This window comes from Aquarana catesbeiana, linkage group LG10, assembly GCF_042186555.1.
Source record: "Aquarana catesbeiana isolate 2022-GZ linkage group LG10, ASM4218655v1, whole genome shotgun sequence".
Lineage (NCBI taxonomy): Eukaryota > Metazoa > Chordata > Amphibia > Anura > Ranidae > Aquarana > Aquarana catesbeiana.
This window is the reverse complement of record NC_133333.1, coordinates 9,236,844-9,260,489: the sequence shown is the minus strand read 5'-3', so window position 1 is coordinate 9,260,489 and position 23,646 is coordinate 9,236,844. Positions and strand designations below refer to the sequence as shown.

Below are 23,646 nucleotides of genomic sequence, written 5' to 3'. Positions count from 1 at the left end.
CGCCGTACGTGCACGTCGGTACTTTGACCTTAATTACCGGGGTTACTACCAAACTAATATAACCCCTACCATAACCCCGGTATATTCAGAAACAGAGCGCGGTTCTCTTTGAGACAAAAGTGGTCTCTGCGGCGGATTCGCCGAAAGATCACTTTTATCGGGGGGAGCTTACCGGAGCCATCGGTGGTGGCAGAGACGATCGCGTCCTTTTCCCCTGTGAGTCTGGATGCCGAGTGAGGGAAAGATGTCCCTCACTCGGCTCCTCAACATTAAATGGCAGAAGCAAAGCCAAATGTCACGTCAAACATTTTAATTTTTTTTCTTGCATTTTTTCTCATGCATTTAAGTCTAAATGTTAGTTCTGAGGTCCGCTTTGAGATAACAGTGGTCTCTGCAGTGGATTCGCCACAAGCTCACTGTTATCGGCGATAAGAGAGGTGCCACACCCCCCCACCGCTCCCTGGTGAATAAATGAATGAAGAATTTGTATAGCGATACAAATGCAAACTGAATTGCCTCAAGGCCTGGTGGTCCCTGTCCCTGTCGCTTACCGGAGCCATTGGTAGCGGCGGAGACGAACGCGTCCTTTCATCTCTGAGGCATGGAGTTGAGTGAGGGAAAGATGAGCCCCCACTTGGCTCCGTACCATTGGATGACGTTTGACGTCGCTTCCGCCCAATGGTCTTATGCCCCGTACGCAATGTTCAATGGGAGCTTGTTGTTGGAAATTCCGACCGTGTGTAGGCTCCATCGGACATTCTCTATCGGAATTTCCGTCATACAAAATTTGAGATCTGGATCTCAAATTTTCCGACAACAAAATCCGTTTTTCGGAAATTCCAAAAGTCATTTAAAACTACTCGCAGCTATTGCATTGCTGGTCCCACAATACACATAGAAGTTCATTGATAAAAACGGCATGGGAATTCCCCACAGGGGAACCCCGAACCAAATTTTTTTAAAAAAATGACGTGGTGGGTCCCCCTAAATTCCATACCAGGCCCTTCAGGTCGTCACAGGGAATGCCACAGGGAAGTTCCGTCATGTCCCGTACGTCAGAGGGGGCAGGGTCACCGGGTGGCCCCGCCCCCTGTTGTTTAAGAACCGTCAGAAGAGGAGACGCGTCACACAGCGGGAGCCTCCGACCATGCCAGCATGGATGTGGAGCGGCCCGGAGAAGAAGATGAAGAAGAGAAGAAGAGAAGAAGAGAAGAAGATGAAGAGGAGAAGAAGATGAAGAGGAGAAGAAGATGAAGAAGAGAAGAAGATGAAGAGAAGAGCGGGAGCCTCCCTCCCTGCCATCATGGATACGGAGCGGCCCGAGGAGAAGAAGGGAAGAAGACGCCGCGGAGGAGATGCTGGACGAGAACACCGGAGGAAGAACCAGAAGAACCAGAAGAACCAGAAGAAGAAGAAGATGAAGGAAGATAGAAGAAAGAAGAAAGAAGAAGCATTTAAATAAAGGAATTGTCAAAAACTGTCTCTTGTCATTTTTAACATTTTTGACAGTTTTTTAGTTAAATGGTAGGGGTACTTTTGTACCCCCTTACCATTTCACACAGGGGGAGGGCCGGGATCTGGGGGTCCCCTTGTTAAAGGGGGCTTCCAGATTCCAATAAGCCCCCCGCCCGCAGACCCCCACAACCACCGGCCAGGGTTGTGGGGATGAGGCCCTTGTCCTCATCAACATGGGGACAAGGTGTTTTGGGGGGCTACCCCAAAGCACCCTCCCAATGTTGAGGGCATTTGGCCTGGTACGGTTCAGGAGGGGGGGCGCTCTCTCGTCCTCCCCTCTTTTCCTGCGGCCAGCCAGGTTGCATGCTCGGATAAGGGTCTGGTATGGATATTTTGGGGGACCCCACGCCATTTTTTAAAAAAAGTTTGGTGCGGGGTTCCCCTTAATATTCATACCAGACCTGAAGGGTCTGGTACGGAATTTAGGGGGACCCCCACGTCATTTTTTTTTTAAATTTTGGCCGGGGTTCCCCTTAATATCCATACCAGAACTGAAGGGCCTGGTATGGAATTTAGGGGGACCCCCACGTCATTTTTTTTTTAAATTTTGGTTTGGGGTTCCCCTGTGGGGAATTCCCATGCCGTTTTTATCAATGAACTTCTATGTGTATTGTCGGACCGGCAATGCAATAGCCGCGAGTAGTTTTAAATGACTTTTTTTCCTTTGAAATGTCATTTTGCTGTCAGACTGTTCTAAACAAGGGAAACATGCGCCCCTTTACAGGCATACTATAGACACCCCCCAGCTACGAAATTTAAAGGGATATTACACTTTTATTGTTTGACTTTAAGCATTATTAAAATCACAGCTCATGAAAAAAACAGCCGTTTTTAAAACTTTTTTTTGCATTGATCCATGTCCCCTGGGGCAGGACCTGGGTCCCCAAACACTTTTTATGACAATAACTTTCATATAAGCCTTTAAAATTAGCACTTTTGATTTCTCCCATAGACTTTTAAAGGGTGTTCCGCGGCATTTGAATTTGCCGCGAACACCCCAAATTGTTCTCTGTTCGGCGAACTTGCGAACAGCCATTGCTCGAGTCGAACATGAGTTCAACTCAAACTCGAAGCTCATCCCTACTCGGAATCAAGCCGAAGAGCCGCACTGGCTATTGAACTTCATTTCTCTCTGCTCGTCGTACGTGTTGTACGTCACCGCGTTCCTGACGTTCGGAATTTCCGACAAGATTTGTACGACCGTGCGTATGCAAGACAAGTTTGAGCCAACATCCGTCGGAAAAAAAAAAACATTTTGTTTGTTGTTGGATTTTGTTGTCGGAAAAATCTATCATGTGTACAGGACATTAGAATGTGAATGTCTGTAGATGTAGGGATTTTAGTTTTAGGGTGGACTTACACTTTAAGTTATTCAAAAATTGGGACGTATCCGAATTTCTGAATCACAAAAGTAGCAGATTTCAACAAATCCGAAATAAACCCAAAATAAATGATAACGAAATGAATTATGCAAATTCAAATTCGGAAAATGAATTCAAATTCGAAAAAGAATTCAAATTCGAAATGGAAACATATTGCAATAAATAGTGTAAGGTATTAAAGTGAAATAAGATGATGATTCCTACTTAGGCTGCTTTTTACAATAGAATAGAAAAGAAAAGAAATTAACAAGATTAGAATGGAATAGAAAATAAAAGAATAGGTCCTGTCATTTTTTCTATCACAAGGGATGTTTACATTCCTTGTAATAGGAATAAAAGTGACTCAATTTTTTTTTTTTTTAAAGGACAGTGTAAAAATAAAAAAATAAAAAGTAAAATATATACGAAAAAATAAAGAAAAAATGTAAAAAGCGCCCTGTCCCGCCGAGCTCACGCGCAGAAGCGAACGCACATGTGAGTCGCGCCTGCATATGAAAACAGGGGTTCAAACCGTACATGTGAGGTATCGGCCCGATCGTTAGAGCGAGAGCAATAATTTGAGCCCTAGACCTCCTCTGTAATTCAAAACTGGTAACCTGTAGAAATTTTTAAACTTCGCCAATGGAGGATTTTTAAGGGCCAAAGTTTGTCGCCATTACGCACAATTTTGAAGCGTGACACGTTGGGCATCAATTTACTTGGTGTAACATTATCTTTCATAATATTAAAAAAAATGGGCTAATAACTACTGTTATTTTTTAATTAAAAAAAAAGTGTATTTAAAAAAAAAAAAATTGCTCTCGTAAGACGCAAAAACTGTGTGACATAAAGTATTGCAATAACAGCCATTTTTTCCTCTAGTGTGTCTGAAAAAAAAATTTTGTTTGGGGGTACTAAGTAATTTTCTAGCAAAAATTTTCTAGCTACAGGCATCATTCAGATATCCTTGTTTTCAGCCAGCGATTCTGTGCACCATAAGAATGATCATAGCGACAGTTACGCCACTTGATCGTTCTTACAAGTGATGGGAGGGGACACCCGCCGCCATCCCATGCTCCCGTGCTTCTCCGGACTCTCCCATGCCATTGGGGACCCCGGAGAAAGAATCGTCTGGCGCCGGATGACGACCAGTCATCTCTATGACCGTTGGAGGCCCGCCTGATGTCACGCCTGAGTTCCCGGAAGTAAACAAAGCCGAGATCGCAGCTGTCGGCATGAGATCGGTGAATTTTTTTTCTTAATCTCATGCTTTCCAGCCTGGAGGAGAGATGATGATCTTATTGACCCCGCACCTCTCCATAAAGAGGGCCTGTCATGAACAATTCCTATTACAGGGGATGTTTACCCCTCCTGCCGCCATCTGGTGCTTCTCCGGGCTCTCCTGTGCCACTGGGACCCGGAGAAAGAATCATCCAGTGCCAAATGACGACAATAGAGATTTCCAGCGACCAGATGGTCATCAGTCATCTCTATGACTGTTGGAGGCCCGGACGCGACGTTATGACGTCACGCCCGGGTTCCCGGAAGTAAACAAAGCCGCGATCGCGGCTGTCAGCATGAGATCGGTGAATTTTTTTTCCTCGATCTCATGCTTTCCAGCCTGGAGGAGAGATGATGATCTTATTGACCCTGCATCTCTCCATAAAGAGGACCTGTCACGAACGATTCCTATTACAAGGGATGTTTACCCCTCCCACCGCCATCCGGTGCTTCTCCGGACTCTCCTGTGCCACCGGAGACCCGGAGAAAGAATCATCCAGCGCCGGATGATGACGATAGAGATTTCCGATGACCAGATGGTCAACGGTCATCTCTATGACCATCGGAGAAGTAAACAAAGCCGCGGTCGCGGCTGTCGGCATGAGATCTGTGAATTTTTTTCTCTCGATCACATGCTTTCCAGCCTGGAGGAGAGATGTGGGGTCTTATTGACCCCGCATCTCTCCATAAAGAGGACCTGTCACGAACGATTCCTATTACAAGGGATGTTTACATCCCTTGTAATATGAATAAAAGTGTTAAAAAAAAAATGTTGTAAAAGAAAGTAAAAAAAAAAAAATAAAGTAAAATAAAAAATAAAATAATAAAAAAAAAGTTTAAAATGCCCCTGGTAGCTCGCGCCCAGAAGAGAACACACACGTTAGTCCCGCCCACATATGTAAACGCCGTTCAAACTACACATGTGAGGTATCGCCGCGTGTGTTAGAGCGCGAGCAACAATTCTAGCACTAGACCTCCTCTGTAACTCTAAACATGTAACCTGTAAAAAAATTTTTAAAGCGTCGCCTGAAGTTTGGCGTCATTCCACAAGCGGGCGCAATTTTAAAGCATGACCTGTTAGGTATCTATTTACTCGGCGTAACATCATCTTTCGCATTATACAAAAAAATTGGGCTAACTTTACTGTTTTGTTATTTTTTAAAATCATAAAACTGATTTTTTTTTTTTTTTGTTGCGCAAATACAGTGCGAGATAAAAAGTTGCAATGACCGCCATTTTATTCCCTAGGGTGTCTGCAAAAAAAAAAAAAATATATATATAATGTTTGGGGGTTCTGAGTAATTTTCTAGCAAAAAAATTTCGGCCGAAGGGGTAAAAGCTTCCAGAGCTCAAGTAGAACTAAAGGCATTTTTTTTAATGATATATATGGGAATATATGTCCCATGTCATGTGATCCAGTCAGTAACTCTTATCTTAGGAAGGCTACACTTACTCCTGCACTGTGTCTATGGAGGAAATATTTAGCCACCCTTGGACAACAGCGTTGTCACCCCATGGAGAGGGTAGTGTTAAATCGACTAGTAGACTTTGATGGACTTTACTAGACAGGTGCGGTTCGTCTCGTTCCGAATTGAAATGCGGACGAATTTTCGTTTTTTCAGGAAATTACGATGTATCCGAATTTCCGAATTACAATAGTACCGAATTTAAGCGAATCCGAAATAACGAAATAAAAATTTGGACGAAATTCAAATTGTTTTCGAATACTTTTCGAGTTCAAATAGTTTTCAAATTCTAATAGTTTTCTAATTTCCAAAGAGAAAAAAATAGAATATAAAATAAAGGAATAGTATAGGGATAAAAATTGAATAGAAAAAAAAATAACAGAAAAAAAAAAGAATAGAATATAATAGAGTAAAACAGAACAAAATAGAATAGAAAATAAAAGAACAGAATAGACTAGAATATAATAGAAACAAATAGAATAGAATAACATAGAAACAATTTAACCATCTTCTGAAATTCGAATTTCAAATTGAAGAAATTTGAAGTTGAATGCATAAGAAAAGAATAAAATAGAAAAGAATAGACTATAATAGAATAGAAAAAAAAATAATAAAAAAAAAAATAGAATATGATAGAATAGAATAGAATAGAATAGAATAGAAAGAATATAACCATTTTTCAAAATTCAAATCAATTCAAATTTGAAAAGAATAGATTAGAATAGAATAGAACATAACAGAATAGTATAGAAAAACACAACAGAATAGAATAGAATGAATATAACTATCTTCCGAAATTTGAATTTCACATAGAATACATTTGAATAGAAAAGAATAGAATAGAATAGAATAGAATGGAAAATAATAGAATAGAATAGAATAGAAAAAAAATAGAATAAAATAAACAAATAGGAAAAGAATACAATAAAAAAAACTATGGAATAGAATAGAATGGAATAGACTAGAAAGAATATAACCATTTCCTAAAATTCAAATAGAATCAATATGAATTTGAATAGAATAGAAAAGAATATATTAGAATAGGAAGATGGTTATATTCATTCTATTATATTATATTCTGTTGTTTTTTTTCTATACTATAGTGTGTGTTTCCTATTCTGTTTTTTTAATTCTATTCTTTACTATTCTATTCAAATTTCAGAAGATGGTTATAATAGATCCCCCAGCAACAATAGTACCCCCAGCAACAATAGATCCCCCAGAAACAACAGATGTACCCCAGCAACAATAGACCCATCCCTCAACAATAGATCCCCCAGCAACAAGAGATCTACCCCAGCAACAATAAACCCATCCCTCAACAATAGATCCCCCAACAACATTAGATCCCCCAGCAACAAGAGATCTACCCCAGCAACAATAAACCCATTCCTCAACAATAGATCCCCCAGCAACAATAGATCCCCCATCAACAACAGATCTACCCCAGCAACAATAAACCCATTCCTCAACAATAGATCCCCCAGAAACAACAGATCTACCCCAGCAACAATAAACCCATCCCTCAACAATAGATCCCCCAGCAACAATAAACCCATTTCTCAACAATAGATCCCCCAGCAACAATAGTACCCCCAGCAACAATAGATCTACCCCAGCAACAATAAACCCATCCCTCAACAATAGATCCCCCAGCAACCATAAACCAATTTCTCAACAATAGATCTCCCAGCAACAATAGATCCCCAGCAACAATAGACCCATCCCTCAACAATAGATCCCCCAGCAACAATAAACCCATTCCTCAACAATAGATCCCCCAGCAACAATAGATCCCCCAGCAACAATAGACCCATCCCTCAACAATAGATCCCCCAACAACATTAGATCCCCCAGCAACAACAGATCTACCCCAGCAACAATAAACCCATTCCTCAACAATAGATCCCCCAGCAACAATAGATCTCCCAGCAACAATAGATCCCCAGCAACAACAGATCTACCCCAGCAACAATAAACCCATCCCTCAACAATAGATCCCCCAGCAACAATTGATCCCCCAGTAGGCAGCATTAATAGACCCTCCAGCAGCCAGCAACAATAGACCCCTCCCTCAACAGTAGATCCCTCCCCGCAAAAATTGACCTACTAGTAACATAAGACCCCTCCCCTCCTCCAGCAACAATAGATCCCCCAGCAGCTGGCATCATTGGACCCTTCAGCACACCCCACTACCCCTTGCCACTGCATACATTAAGTGCTGGAGGTGCGGGAACTGCGTGGTATGCAATAAAATGTATTAAACTTACCGCATGCAAAAGCTAGCAACATACATAGCTTCAGGAAATGTGGCATCTTCATTCTGCATCAAAATAAGAATATGAGAAATGATTAGTAATAAAACAAAAAAACGTAAAGACAAAACATTTTAGGGGGGGTGTTGGATGGAGTAGGAAACTGTTTAAAACCCTGTCAGATCTGTATTGCCTGGGTCAAACCAAAAAAAAAAACAAGGGAAGGGCCGGTCCAACATGGCATGGTAAATAATAGGGAAGGCCAGAAGAGCTCACATGATTGCTAACAGGTTATATAGGGGGTCACTTACCTGATTGGGTGGTGGTATCCTAATAAGGAGAAGTAGTATTGGGAGGATTGTTGCAAGCTGTTTGTGATCTGTACACAACTTTCCATCCCACCCTCCCAATATTCCGGTACGCACCAAATTTAACCAATGTAAAAATCATAGAACAGCTTTTTTTTGGGGGGGGGGATTACTTAGAATGCCCCCAAAAATGACATATAGAGAATAAAATGAGTCTTGCAAGTTTTGGGGGGGGAAAAAATACACTTTAATGAATTTGAATGCACATTACACAATATAACACCCAATTGTTTGGTAAAATATAAAAGATGATGTTACACCGAGTAAATAGATACCTAACATGTTAGACGCTAAAATTTTGTATACACCCGTGGAACGACATCAAACTACGGCACTTAAAAATCTTCATAGGTGAGGCTTTAATTGTCTTTACAGGTTAGTTTAGAGTTAAACAGGAAGTCTTGTGCTGTAATTATTGCACTTTGATTAATCACTTGCCTACTGGGCACTTACACCCCTTTTCTGCCAGTAAATTTTGTAACAAAGTAATTTTTCGCCTTCACTGATGTGCACTGATGAGTCGGCACTGATGGGCACTGATAGGCTGAACTGGTGGGCATTGATGAGGTGGCACTTATGGGCACTGATTAGGTGGCACTGATGAGGAGGCACTAATATGCCGCACTTATGGGCACTGTTAGGTGGCACTGACGGGCACTAATAGGCGGCACTGATGGGCACTAATAGCCGACACTGGTGGGCACTGATAGGCGGCACGGATAGGCGGTACTGATGGGCATTGATGGGTGGCACTGATGGGCAACACTGATGGGCATTACTGATGGGCATTGATTGACAGCAGTGATGGGCATTGATGGGCAGCACTGATAGGCGGCACTGATTGCCAGCACTGACTGGCATCGCCACGCGGCACTGATTGTTGGCACTTGTGGGCAGTGGCGGGCACTGATTGCTGCCACTGGTGGGAACTGATAGCTGGCATTGGTGGGCAATGGTGGGCACTGATTTGTGACACTATTTTGCAATACTGTAATCAGTGCCCTGATTTCATTCCTAGATGTCCCCCTGTGTGGAGATGCCGCTGATCGGCTCTCCTTGCCACACACTCTGTCAGTGTGAGGCGAGGAGCGCCAATTACCGGCACTTCCTTGTTTACATGTGACCGGCTGTGATTGGACACAGCCGATCACATGGTTAAAGAGCCGCGGACGCCCCCGTCCCCGAGATCGGGGTCGCGCCGTGTCCTAGCAACACGGCGTGGGTGCGATCGCCGCGCTGCATGCCCCCGCGGGTGCAAGAGAGCAGCCTTTTTGGGACGGCGTCGTATGATGGCATCCCAGAACAAGGGCCGCCCTGTCGTCATTTGACGGCAGCAGTTAAAGTGATTGTAAAGTCTCGTTTAAAAAATAAATAACAAACATGTTATACTTACCTCCTACAGTGCAGTGGATTTGCACAGAGCAGCCCCGATCCTCCCCTTCCCGGGTCCCACTTTGCTGCCCCCATCCCCTCCCTCCTGTCGAGTGCCCCCCACAGCAAGCAGCTTGCTATGGGGGCACCCGAAACCGATCTGTAGTTCTGTGTGGCCATTTAGACCACGGAGCTGCCATTCTGCCCCCCCCCCGATTGGCTAACTGACTTTGGTTGACAGCCGTGGGAGCCAATGGCACCGCAACTGTGTCTCAGCCAATCAGGAGGGTGAGTCAGGGACAGCCAAGGGACTTGTGAACATTGCTGAACAGAGATGGGGCTCATGTAAGTATGGGGGGGGGGACTGCTACACACAGAAGGCCTTTATCTTAACCACTTCAGCCCCGGAAGATTTTACCCCCTTCCTGACCAGAGCGCTTTTTGCGATTCGGCACTGCGTCGCTTTAACTGACAATTGCGCGGTCGTGCGACGTTGCACCCAAACAAAATTGACGTCCTTTTTTTCCCACAAATAAAGCTTTCTTTTGGTGGTATTTGATCGCCAATGCGATTTTTATTTTTTGCGATATAAACAAAAAAAAGTGACAATTTTGAAAAAAAAAGCAATTTTTTTTACTTTTTGCTATAATAAATATCCCCCAAAAATCCCCCAAAAATATATTATTTTCCTTAGCAGATATGAATTCTTCTACATATTTTTGGTAAAAAAAAAAAAATTGCAATATATTGATTATAGCGTCTATTGATTATAGCGTCTACAAAATAGGGGATAGTTTTATGGCATTTTTATTAATATTTTTTTTTATTAGTAATGGCAGCGATCTGCGATTTTTATCGTGACTGCGACATTATGGTGGACACATCGAACACTTTTGACACTATTTTGGGACCATTGTCATTTATACAGCGATCAGTGCTATAAAAATGCACTGATTACTGTGTAAATGACACTGGCAGGGAAGGGGTTAAAAACAGGGGGCGATCAAGGGGTTAAGTGTGTCCTAGGGAGTGAGACTTTTATCAGGATCCCCATCAAATCCCCCCCTTACATCAAAGTCTTCATCAGAGCTTCCCTTACATCAAGGTCCTCATCAGAGCCCCCCTTTTATCAGGGTCCCCATCAAAGCCCCCCCTTTACATCAAAGTCCTCATCAGAGCCTCCCTTACAGCAAGGTCCTCATCAGAGCCCCCCTTTTATCAGGGTCCTCATCAGTGCCCCTCCTTACATAGGGTTCCTAATTAGAGTACTCCCTTATATCAAAGTCCCCATCAGAGTCCTCTCCTTAAACCAGGGTCCCCATCCAAGCATCTTTTACATCAACATAATCAGGGTGGATTTGGGGTTAGAAGTGGAGGCTGAACTGTTCTAAATCCTTACACCACTGACCCTGCCTGCAGGCTGGACAAAATCTCTTATGCCCCGTACACACGGTCGGATTTTTCGAAGGAAAATGTTCGATGGGAGCTTGTTGTCGGAAATTCCGACCGTGTGTAGGCTCCATCGGACATTTTCCATCTGGATTCTAGTCACACAAAATTTGAGATCTGGATCTCAAATTTTCCGACAACAAAATCCGTTGTCGTAAATTCCGATCGTGTGTACACAATTCCGACGCACAAAGTTCCACGCATGCTCGGAATCAAGCAGAAGAGCAGCACTGGCTATTGAACTTCCTTTTTCTCGGCTCGTCGTACGTGTTGTACGTCACCGCGTTCTTGACGCTCGGAATTTCCGACAAGATTTGTGTAACCGTTGTGTATGCAAGACAAGTTTGAGCCAACATCCGTCGGAAAAAGTCCATGGATTTTGTTGTCGGAATGTGCAATCGTGTGTATGGGGCATTAGAGGGCTGGATGTGGCCCATGGCCATAGTTTGGAGACCCCTGCTCTATATGATTACTGCAAGTTTCTCTAAATATAAAGAGCCACTTGGGGCAGCAGAAAAAACGACTCTTGCCATGGGTCCTCCTCAACTGCAAGAATAAATACTCGTTAAGGGGTATAGAGGAATAGGCTGTAATACTTTCCTTATTCCTATTTCATGCAGGCTTCTACTACATGTGTGACCGATCCCTTGAAGCCTCTCTTCGAAGATGCTCGGACCAGTGGTCAAAAACTCTGGCGTCATCACATCACAATACAGAACCAGGACCATGACCAGGATGACGTGGACCCAGCCAAAACCCGGAACGACAGAGAGAAGAAGGGAGTGGTGGCTGCATGGGGAGTGAGAATAAAGGTGTTACAGCTAAATTTAGTTCTAGACCTAATGAAGATGTAACCCTTGCGAGGGGGGGGGGCACTGCAAAAGTATTTTTTTTTTTTTGTTAAAGCAGAACTTGACCCTAAAAGGGAAGTTCAGCTATATATTCTCTTCCCCCCACTTCTCTAACACTTCTGGACATTTTTTGGTGGTGGGGAGCAGGTACCTAGTTTTGGTAGGTACCCACTCTCACTTCTGGTGAGCAGGTACCTAGTTTTGGTAGGTACCCATTCCCACTTCTGGTCAGTGATTTCAGCAGAAGTTGGCCTCTTTCTTGCAGGCTTCTACTACACTGTGTGACCGATCCCTTGAAGCCTCTCTTCGAAGACGCTTGGACCAGTGGTCAAAAACTCTGGCGTCATCACATCACATAGTACAGAACTATGAGCATGACCAGGATGACGAGGACCCAGCCAAAACCCGGAGCGACAGAGAGAAGAGGAGAGTGATGGCTGCATGGGGATCAAGAATTAAGGTGTTACAGCTAAATTTAGTTCTAGATCTAATGAAGATGTAACTCTTGCGAGGAGGGGGGGGCACTGCAAAAGTATTTATTTTTGTTAAAGCAGAACTTGACCCTAAAAGGGAAGTTCAGCTATTATTCTCTTCCCCCCACTTTTCTAACACTTCTGGACATTTTTTGGTGGTGGGGAGCAGGTACCTAGTTTTGGTAGGTACCCACTCTCACTTCTGGTGAGCAGGTACCTAGTTTTGGTAGGTACCCATTCCCACTAGTGGTCAGTGATTCCAGCAGAAGTTGGTCTCTTTCTTGCAGGCTTCTACTACACTGTGTGACCGATCCCTTGAAGCCTCTCTTCGAAGACGCTTGGACCAGTGGTCAAAAACTCTGGCGTCATCACATAATACAGAACCATGACCATGGCCAGGATGACGAGGACCCAGCCAAAACCCGGAGCAACAGAGAGAAGAGGAGAGTGATGGCTGCATGGGGAGTGAGAATTAAGGTGTTACAGCTAAATTTAGTTCTAGACCTAATGAAGATGTAACCCTTGCAAGGAGAGGGGGGGGGGGCACTGCAAAAGTTTTTTTTTTTTTTTGTTAAAGCAGAACTTGACCCTAAAAGGGAAGTTCAGCTATATATTCTCTTCCCCTCACTTCTCTAACACTTCTGGACATTTTTTTGGTGGTGGGGAGCAGGTACCTAGTTTTGGTAGGTACTCACTCTCACTTCCGGTGAGCAGGTACCTAGTTTTGGTAGGTACCCATTCCCACTTCTGGTCAGTGATTCCAGCAAAAGTTGGCCTCTTTCTTGCAGGCTTCTACTACAGTGTGTGACCAATCCCTTGAAGCCTCTCTTCGAAGACACTCGGACCAGTGGTCAAAAACTCTGGTGTCATCACATCACAATACAGAACGAGAACCATGACCAGGATGACGAGGACCCAGCCAAAACCCGGAGCAACAGAGAGAAGAGGAGAGTGATGGCTGCATGGGGAGTGAGAATTAAGGTGTTACAGCTAAATTTAGTTCTAGACCTAATGAAAATGTAACCCTTGCAGGGCACTGCAAAAGTACTTTTTTTTTTGTTAAAGCAGAACTTGATCCTAAAAGGGAAGTTCAGCTATATATTCTCTTCCCCCCACTTCTCTAAAACTTCTGGACATTTTTTGGTGGTGGGGAGCAGGTACCTAGATTTGGTAGGTACCCGCTCCCACTTCCAGGTCAGTGATTGTAGCAGAAGTTAACCTCCCTCCCTGCTCGCAGCCTCTTGGGACATGCCACAGGTCCCAGGAGGCTGCGGGACCAATCACATGCCCGCTGTGGGAAGCTGTCTGTGGAGCCACAAGGAGTCACAGCCAGCTTCCCACACTAAACATGCTGGGGACCCCGAATACCGGCGTAGAACTGGCCCCGGGTGAAGACAGTGCTGGACCCTTGGATAGGTAAGTGTTCTTTTATTAACAGTCAGCAACTGCAGTATTTGTAGCTGCTAACTTGTAATGTTTTTTTTTTTTTCAGACAGGAAGCGAGAAAAGCTAAATATTTTTTTGAGTAGATGTTTTTGTTATTTGCTCAAACCCTAACTTTCCTAGTTACAATGAGAAACTAATATAATTGTGAATGGTAATAATCAGTTCATGACTTACCTGCTGGTGAGGAGCATTCAGTCCTGCCACTCAGGACTTGATGAGGTTTTCATATGCTCGGTCAAACAGCTCTGCAACTAAATCAAGTAATTGCAGAGAACATTGTACAGAGAAGAAATAGTGGCAAGAAACAAAGAGGAGTGGTTAAGAGTGCATGGTGAATACAGAAGGGATAATCATTTCACAATAATTTACGAATAATTTTAAGACATAAAAAAACTAGGGTGGAAATAATAACATAGTAAATGGTAGCACTTGCTGTAAAAGTTAAAGTGGTTCTAAAGGCAGATTTTTTTTTTTTCACCTTAAACCCCTTTACAACCACTTTTTGCCTTATTATAGTCTTACCTGTAGCTACCGTGAATTTCTCCTAAACTTGCACAGTTTAGGAGATATTCTCTGTATACGCATGTGCCTTTCTTCAGCTAGTGTGCCGTTACCGGCGGCTCCCACATGCATGTGCGGCTGTGACGTCATTGTGGCGCTGGCCAATCACAGCGCCGGAGCCCGTGATGCCCGGAAGTAACTCCGGGAGACATGTCGTTGGCCAAAGCGGTGTGCCAGGACCGCTGCGGGGGCTTCGATCTAAGGTAAGTATTTCATAATGAGCTAGTATGCTATGCATACTAGGTCATTAGGTCTTTGTCTTGTAGGGTCTTTTTTTTGTCCCCATGGGTTTATTATTATTATTATTATTATTATTATTATTAAAACCACTTTAATAAATTCCATTGCATTAAGATAAAAAAATGTTCCAGTAGTGATATCACCCCCTCACATTTCTATATATTTTCAGTACCTGTCTCAGTCCAGCTATGGACAAGTCCTGTCTCAGTCCAGCTATGGTCCTCTTCTCACAGGACACAGAGGTAGCAGCAGCTGCCATTGGCTCCTGCTGTTGTCAACCAAATCCTATGAGGAGGGCCAAGACATGCTGTATGTGTCTATGGATGCACACCGCCTGGCCCAGGAGCAAACCTACCCCGTTTTCTCCCATTGCAAGAGGATTGTTATGGGGTCAAGACATGCTGTATGTGTCTATGGATGCACACATCCTGGCTCAGGAGCAAGCCTACCCCGTTTTCTCCCATTGCAAGAGGATTGTTATGGGGTCAAGACATGCTGTATGTGTCTATGGATGCACACATCCTGGCTTGGGAGCAAGCCTACCCCGTTTTCTCCCATAGCAAGAGGATTGTTATGGGGTCAAGAAGACCTGCTGTATGTGTCTATGGATGCACACAGCCTGGCTTGGGAGCAAGCCTTACCCGTTTTCTCCCATAGCAAGAGGATTGTTATGGGGTCAAGACATGCTGTATGTGTCTATGGATGCACACAGCCTGGCTCAGGAACAAGCCTACCCCGTTTTCTCCCATAGCAAGAGGATTGCTATGGGGTCAGACACAGAAGAGGATGAGCGAACGGCAACGGAAGGGACCCCAAAAGAGAAGGTTTAGGGCCACTCTGTGAACTTCCCCCTGCCCCCCCCACACACCTTTTTCACCCCCTTCACCTTGTGCAGCTTCCCTCCCACGCCCATATCTTGTGTATCCCCCTCTTCACCTCTCATCATGTGCACCTCCTTTCCCCCCTCACCTTTTCACCACCGTGTGCAGCAAACATGTATCCTCCCTTTCCCCTCATCTTGTGCAGCTTCACCCCCTCACCTTGTGCCCCCCCTATGCACTTGTGCAATCCCCCACCTCTGTTAAACTTACCCATGCCTTTGTTTCCCCCCTCCATTTGCATTTGACCCCCCCTCCCCCAGTGTTTCCTACACATAATCTACACCACTCCTCCCAACATCTCCTCCTCTCTAGCTCCCTTGTCGCCTCCTCCCATGCTTGCCTGCAGGACTTCTCCAGAACCTCTCTTATCCTATAGAACTCCCCACCCCAATCTGTTCGGCTATCTCCTACCCTGTCCACCTTTAGGCGATCCCTGAAAATGCATTGAATCAGAGAAGCCTACCCTGCTTCCACTTCAAAACTGTACATTGACCACCTCCACCAGCTCATCCCCCCCCCCCGCCCCACAGCTATTACCTTTTGTACCGCTTCCCTCTACCCTTCTAGATTGTAAGCTCCATTAGCAGGGCCCTCCCTATTCTTTTGCATTGAACTGTATTGTAATTGTACTGTCTCCCTTTCCATAAGCACACAGTGATTACATTGAGTTGCTCAATCCACAGTCTATAGCAAATCCTTGAGTACAGGACCCATCAACTGAAAAATCACTAAACAATAGTTCTTGGAGTCGGAGTATGGTGACCTTCTGCCATGTATCATAACAATATTATGACACCGGGAACAAAGCCTGGGTTTCTTATATGCCAATGGATCTTTATAGTCTGGATCAGCACATGATGTAAAAAAAGTTATAATGCCCCGACCATTGTTAAGTGTATGACACAATGAAACAATACAGTCAGAGATAAGGCAAAAAAAAAAAATGTTCAAATTTTTCTTTTCAAAGCAATCACAACCATTTATTATGATAACCTTAACCACATGCCGACCAGCCTCCGCAGTTGTACTGCAGCAGAATGGCACGGCTGGGCCAAAACGACGTTATGTAACGTCGCTTTGCCCTGTGGCCACTAGGAGGCACGCGCGCGCCACCCGCTCGCTCCCCGAGCCGATGCGAGTGCCTGGTGGTCTCGATCACAGCCAGGCTCCCGCGATCGCTCGGGGCACACGGAGAACCCGGAACTGTGTAAACACACAGTTTCCGGTTTTCTGAGCAGGGAACTGACAGATCATCTCTTCATACAGAGCACAGTCCCCATCCCCCTTCAGTTAGAACACAAACTAGGACACACATTAACCCCTTCGCTGCCCCCTAGTGTTAACCCCTTCACTGCAAGTGACATTTTTACAATCAATGCATTTTCAATCGCACTGATTGCTGTATTAATGCCAATGGTCCCAAAAATGTGTCAAAATTGTCCGACGTGTCCGTCATAATGTCGCAGTCAAGATAAAAATCGCTGATCGCCGCCATTACTAGTAAAAAAAAAAAATTATTAATAAAACTGCCATAAAACTATCCCCTATTTTGTAGAGCTATAACTTTTGCGCAAACCAATCAATATACGCTTATTGCAATTTTTTTTTACCAAAAATATGCAGAAGAATACATATCAGCCTAAACTGTGGAAAAAAAAATTTATTATAGCAAAAAGTAAAAAAATAATGCGTTTTTTTTTTCAAAATTGTCGCTCTTTTTTGCTTATCACGCAAAAAAAAAAACTGCAGAGGTGATCAAATACCAGCAAAAAAAAACTCTATTTGTGGGAAAAAAGGATGTCAATTTTGTTTGGGAGCCACTTTGCACGACCACACAATTGTCAGTTAAAGCGACGCAGTGCCGAATCGCAAAAAGTGATCTGGTCAGGAAGGGGGTAAATTCTTCCGGGGCTGAAGTGGTTAATATCAAGTGTCCAAAAAAGAGAGAGAGAATTTTTCTCCCAATTTTCATCAATCCACAGAGACAAAAGTGCAAATTGGGGTATTATACGTATTTCTGTCCAAAAGATAAAAGAGAAGTTGTCCTCAATTTAAAACAGGGATAATCACGTGTCTTCCTCAGGGGATCTGCCGGAATCCCCCCGAGGAAGACACGTAATTAGCCCTGTGTTGTCATATGTTGGGGAGGGGCCAGGACGGTGGAGGAGCTTGAATATATGCTTGTTTGTACAAGCTGCTGACACATGCAAGTTTGAAAGTCGTTTGGAGAAGAATCCTATGCTTAATGCTTTTATATTTTGGTGCGCTGGAAGCACCTAAAATGTCTGAGTACCCTGATGTTATGCTTTCTAAATAAATTTTTAAACCAGCGATACATGCACTATCCAGCCTCTTTCTTGTTTTAAAATTGAGGACGACTTCTCTGGATTTTCCTGTGGGATCCTGCTGAGCCAGTTTCACTTAGAGCTCAGGATTGGTTCAACTGCTTATGTGGACCAAACTTAAGCGTGCGGTCACACTGTTGGAGGTGAGCCCATTCACACGGGGGGGAGCACGTGAAGTCACCCTCTTCTGATCAGGATTATCATCACTAGAGTCACCTTTTGGACAGTAATACGTATAATACCCCAATTTGCACTTTTGTCTCTGTGGATTCATGAAAATTGGGAGAAAAAATCTCTCTTTTTTTTGGACACTTGATCTTAAGGAATAATACTAAAAATATTTCACTGTGAGCTTGCTTGTTACACACAAAAATATTTTTTTATGTTTATAGTTACATTTATTAGCGATATTGATTTTCATTGTTTATGGCACTATCTATGCATTTTTAAGGTTCAGTATCACACAGCGCTGCATTTTTTTGTTTTTTGCATATATGTTTTAACCTTAAAGAGTAACCCCACTTTTGTTGAGAAAAAGAAAAAAAATCCCCCTCTGGATGATCTCTGTACATTGCGGGGATTGTAACAAACTTTGTTGCAGATTCCTACCTTTTGGTATTCTGAAGAAATAGCTGTTTGTTTATTTGTATCCATGTGCACAGTGAATGGGAATGGGAGTGATTATAAAATTATCAGTCAGCTGCTGCACTTGCAGGGTTCTAATGAGGAAAGTGGCAGGGTCTGCATCCCTTTAAATATGATTTCCCTTTGAAAGTATCTCATAGACATGTGCACTGGCCAAAATTTTTTTTTGTTTGTTTATTACGTTTTTCAGGTCATTCGTTAAAAATCACAACTCGTAAATGTGAAAATACATAAATTTGAAAATTCGAAAATTCATAATTTCATCATTTCAAAAATGCGTGTATTTGAAAATCCGTAAATAAGAAAGAAAATCTGAAAATTCGAAAGAACGAAAATCCGAAAATTTGAAAGAATAACTAACTAACTAATAATAACTAACTATTAAATTATAGGTATTGGAATTTCCTTTCAAATTTGGCTGTTAGTAAACGTGACGAATACGAATTTATCCAAAGTTACAAACTATCCGAAATGACAAATGCCTCATCTAAACAAAGGGAACAGAACAAATTAATAATAAATAATAATAAAAAAGTTTTTATTATTTTTATTGTTATTTATTATTAGTAATTTGTTACGTCACGTTCGTTTAGGTACAGCATTCATTATTTTGGATAATTCGTAACTTCAGATAAATTTGTATTCGTTACGTTCACTAACAGACAAATTTTAAAGGCAATTCCAATACCTATAATTTTATATAATTATTTCAGATTTTCAAATTTTCCGGTTTTCGGACTTTCTAATTTCGAATTTAGGAATTTACGAATATACAAATTTTATGAATATTTGAATTTTAACATTTTCAATTTTATAAATTTACAAATTTTCGAATATTCGAATTTACGAATATGCAGAAAAATTTGTTAAACGGGTTTTCGTTAATTTGGATGTTTCCGAATTAATGAATTTGTTGAATTTCATGAAAAAACGAATTTGGAACGAAACAAATTGCACATATCTAGTATTACACCAAAAATGACAATGGCTGTGATGTGGGGGGATGTGATTGGAAGGGGAGGATGTGAGAAGGGGGGTCTGTAATATGGGGGTGGAAGGTCTGTGATTGCATGGGATGCTTTGAACTAAGGGCGGGGCAGTGATGTGAGGAGGGGGGTGCTGTGATGCAATGGGGGGCCGTTATGTGAAGGGGTCTGTGATGTGAGGGGGTATCTGTGATTGCAAGGGGGTCTGTGTTATGAAGGTGACTGTGATATAAAATTGAAGAGGCTATGATGTGAAAGAGGGGACTGAGGACACTGGTGTAAAGGGGTAGAGATGTAAAGAGGGTGGGGCTGTGATGGGAAAGAGGGGACTGAGGACACTGGTGTAAAGGGGTAGTGATGTAAAGGGGGTGGGGCTGTGATGGGAAAGAGGGGACTGAGGACACTGGTGTAAAGGGGTAGTGATGTAAAGAGGGTGGGGCTGTGATGGGAAAGAGGAGTCTGAGGACACTGGTGTAAAAGGCTAGTGATGTAAAGGGGGTGGGGCTGTGATGGGAAAGAGGGGACTGAGGACACTGGTGTAAAGGGGTAGTGATGTAAAGGGAGTGGGGCTGTGATGGGAAAGAGGGGACTGAGGACAAACTATGCGAAATGACAAATGCCGCATCTAAACAAATGGAACAGAACAAGGGGGTGGGGCTGTGATGTGGAAGAGGGGACTGAGGACACTGGTGTAAAGGGGTAGTGATGTAAAGGGGGTGGGGCTGTGATGTGGAAGAGGGGACTGAGGACACTGGTGTAAAGGGGGTGGGGCTGGGGGGTGGGGCTGTGATGTGAAAGAGGGGACTGAGGACACTGGTGTTAAGGATTAGTGATGTAAAGGGGGCGGGGTTGTGATGTGGAAGAGGGGACTGAGGACACTGGTGTAAAGGGGTAGTGATATAAGGGGGTGGGGTTGTGATGTGGAAGAGGGGACTTAGGACACTGGTGTAAAGGGGTAGTGATGTAAAGGGGGTGGGGCTTTGATGTGGAAGAGGGGACTGAGGACACTGGTGTAAAGGGGTAGTGATATAAGGGGGTGGGGTTGTGATGTGGAAGAGGGGACTGAGGACACTGGTGTAAAGGGGTAGTGATGTAAAGGGGGTGGGGCTGTGATGTGGAAGAGGGAACTGAGGACACTGGTGTAAAGCGGTAGTGATGTAAAGGGGTGAGGCTGTGATGTGAAAGAGGGGACTGAGGACACTGGTGTAAAGGGGTAGTGATGTAAAGGGGGTGGGGCTGTAAAGTGAAGTAGTCGTAGAATAAAAATGAGATTGCAGGAAGAAAATTGTACTGATTGCCCTCAGTTAGAAAAGTTTACATTAAATGTAAACCAAACAACACACTGGATGGGTGAGGGGACTTTTTATGCTTAGTCCTTAATCAACAGTTAATCAACCCTTCCTATCGCCGTCACATTACTATTGGCCAGTAATGAAGTAGAAGACTGAGACCTCCAGCTTGGGAGTTTTTGTTCAGATCATATTTACTTGTTGTTGCATTCAGTATTAAAAATATCCGTGTTTAGAGGTTTCCAAAAGTCCCTCTTCACCAGGGTTATGGAAAAAAATTAAATCTGGATGGGGATGGATTAGGTTCCTTAGGAATTTTTTTCCTGACTCTGAATGTCCATTCCCAGTCACTTGTTTGGAAGACTATCAAAGACCACCAAAAGAAAACTCTGTTTATGTGAAAAAAAAGTATATAATTTTAATTTGGCTACAGTGTTGAATGGCCGCGCAATTGCCAGTTAAAGTAGCGCAGTGGCGAAAAGCAAAAAAAATGCCCCTGGTCATGAAGGAGGTAAAACCTTCTGGAGCTGAAGTGGTTCATCTATGTACATTCCAGCCGCCCGCCTCCTGGGATCACCGGTGGTCCTTGCCATCCTGAACCTGTGGCCTAACCTGAGTTGTTCTCCTTTAACTTCTGCTGGTTTGCTTTGTGATTCTGTCCATCACTCTTGGCTGCAGGTTCTGCTGGATCCACCTGGTTGGCATTTCCGTTTCAAGTTTCTGCAAACAATATCTTTGGGCACTCATGTTCCTCCTTTCTGTTGGCAACAAATGTTCCATCTTTAGGGATACTTGGGCAGGAGATACAAGAAAGATCACCCTCATCATTTCAATCTTCTGTCAGGTTTGTGACAATAACCTTGTTCACAGAGCAGTGGACAGGGAACTGGCCCTTTTGTGTAAAAGGTTTGATGACCTATCATTTCAATTTCAGGCTATTGTGAATAGACATGCGCGGTCCGTTTCATTCTGAATCAAAATTCGGACGCATTTTTTTATTACAATTATATCATACAAATTACAATTTTATTACAATAGTAATTAATTTAAACAAAACTAAACAAAATTTTGGAAGAAATTTGGTTTCAAATTGAATCAAATTCGAAAGTCCGAAGAGAATAAAATAAACCAGAAAATAAAGGATTAGAAAATAATATAATAGAATAGAAAATAATAGAATAGAAAATAAAAGAATAGAACATAATAAAGTAAAACAGAACAGAATAGAAAATAAAAGAATAGAAAAATTAGAATAGAAAATAAAGGGATGTAAGAGAAAATAAAGGGATGTAATAGAAAATAAAGTAATAGAATAGAAAAAAAAAGGAATATAACAGGAAATAAAAGGATAGAATGGAATAAAAAAAGAATAGCATAGAATATAATAAAATAGAAAGAATATAACCATCTTCTGAAATTCGAATTTCAAATAGAATACATTCAAATTCCAATAGAATAGAAAATAATAGAATAAAAAAGGATAGAATAAAAAAGAAAAGAATAGAAAATAAAAGAATAGAATATAATAAAGTAACACAGAACAGAATGGAAAATAAAAGAATAGAAAAATTAGAATAGAAAATAAAGGGATGTAATAGAAAATAAAGGAATAGAATAGAAAATAAAGGAATATAACAGAAAAAAAAAATGGAATAAAAAAGGAATAGCATAGAATATAATAGAATAAAATAGAAAGAATATAACCACCTTCTGAAATTCGAATTTCAAATAGAATACATTTAAATTCCAATAGAATAGAAAAGAATAGAATAAAAAAGAATATAATAAATAAAGAAAGGAATAAAATAAATAAAAGAATATAAAAGAATTTGTAAAAAAAAAAAAATAGAATAGAATAGAAAGAATATAACCATTTTCCAAAATTCTAATATATTAAAACTGAATTTGAATAGAATAGATAGATTACAGTAGAGCATAATAGAACATAATAGAACATAATAGAATAGAAAAGAATAGAATAAAATAATATAATAGAAAAAATATAACCATCTTCTGAAATTCAAAGTTTGAATAGAATAAATTCAAATAGAATAGAAAATTGGTAGTGGGTTTGATACAAGCTTTGTAAATCTATCCCTTTCTGTTTCTGTTTAAGGCTTGTAAATTGCAAATTTTCAATAAAAATATTTGAAACAAAAATGGAATAGAAAAGAATAGAATAAAATAGAGTAGAAAAGAATAGAAATGAATAGAATAGAAAATAAAATTATAAAATAGAAAAGAATAGAAAAAAAAAAACAATAGAATAGAATAGAATGAATATAACAACATAAGAAATTTTTAAAATGGGAATTTCGAATAGAATAAATTTGAAATCAAATAGAATAGAATATAATAGAAAAGAAAAGAATAGAACATAAAAGAATAAATTAAAATAGAACAGAATAAACAACAGAATGGAATGGAATATAAAGAATATAACCATCTTCCAAAATTTCAATTTAGAATAGAATAAATTCAATTTCAAATGGAATTGGATTTGAATTTGAGTGCAATTTGAATTGATTAGAATTTTCCGGAATCGTTCAAATTGAGTTAACTTCGACTAATTCAAAAAATTCAAATAAATTTGAATTTAAATAAACGAAAGACATTTTGAAAATGAATGAAGAAAATGTAACTAAACTAATTTATGTAAACAACGAGTCGAAATATCTATCTGTGAATAACATGGTACACCAATTTACTTCTATTACCTCGTGAGGAAATGCGAACATCAAAAGATTGTTCATAGCTTTATTTTTCGTCAGGCAATGTCACAGATAGCGCCAAAAACACCATTATTTTATTTTTTAAATGGTTGTCTGGATCATCTTCCAGTATGAATAAAACACTAATGAAT

General features: G+C 41.6%; 1 protein-coding gene across 1 annotated transcript in view; it reads right to left on the bottom strand.

The window, feature by feature from the left end:
- The window catches only part of LOC141111476 (IgGFc-binding protein-like), a 132,412-nt gene that overhangs the window by 77,928 nt on the left and 30,838 nt on the right, over nucleotides 1-23,646 (bottom strand). The window lies entirely within an intron of this gene.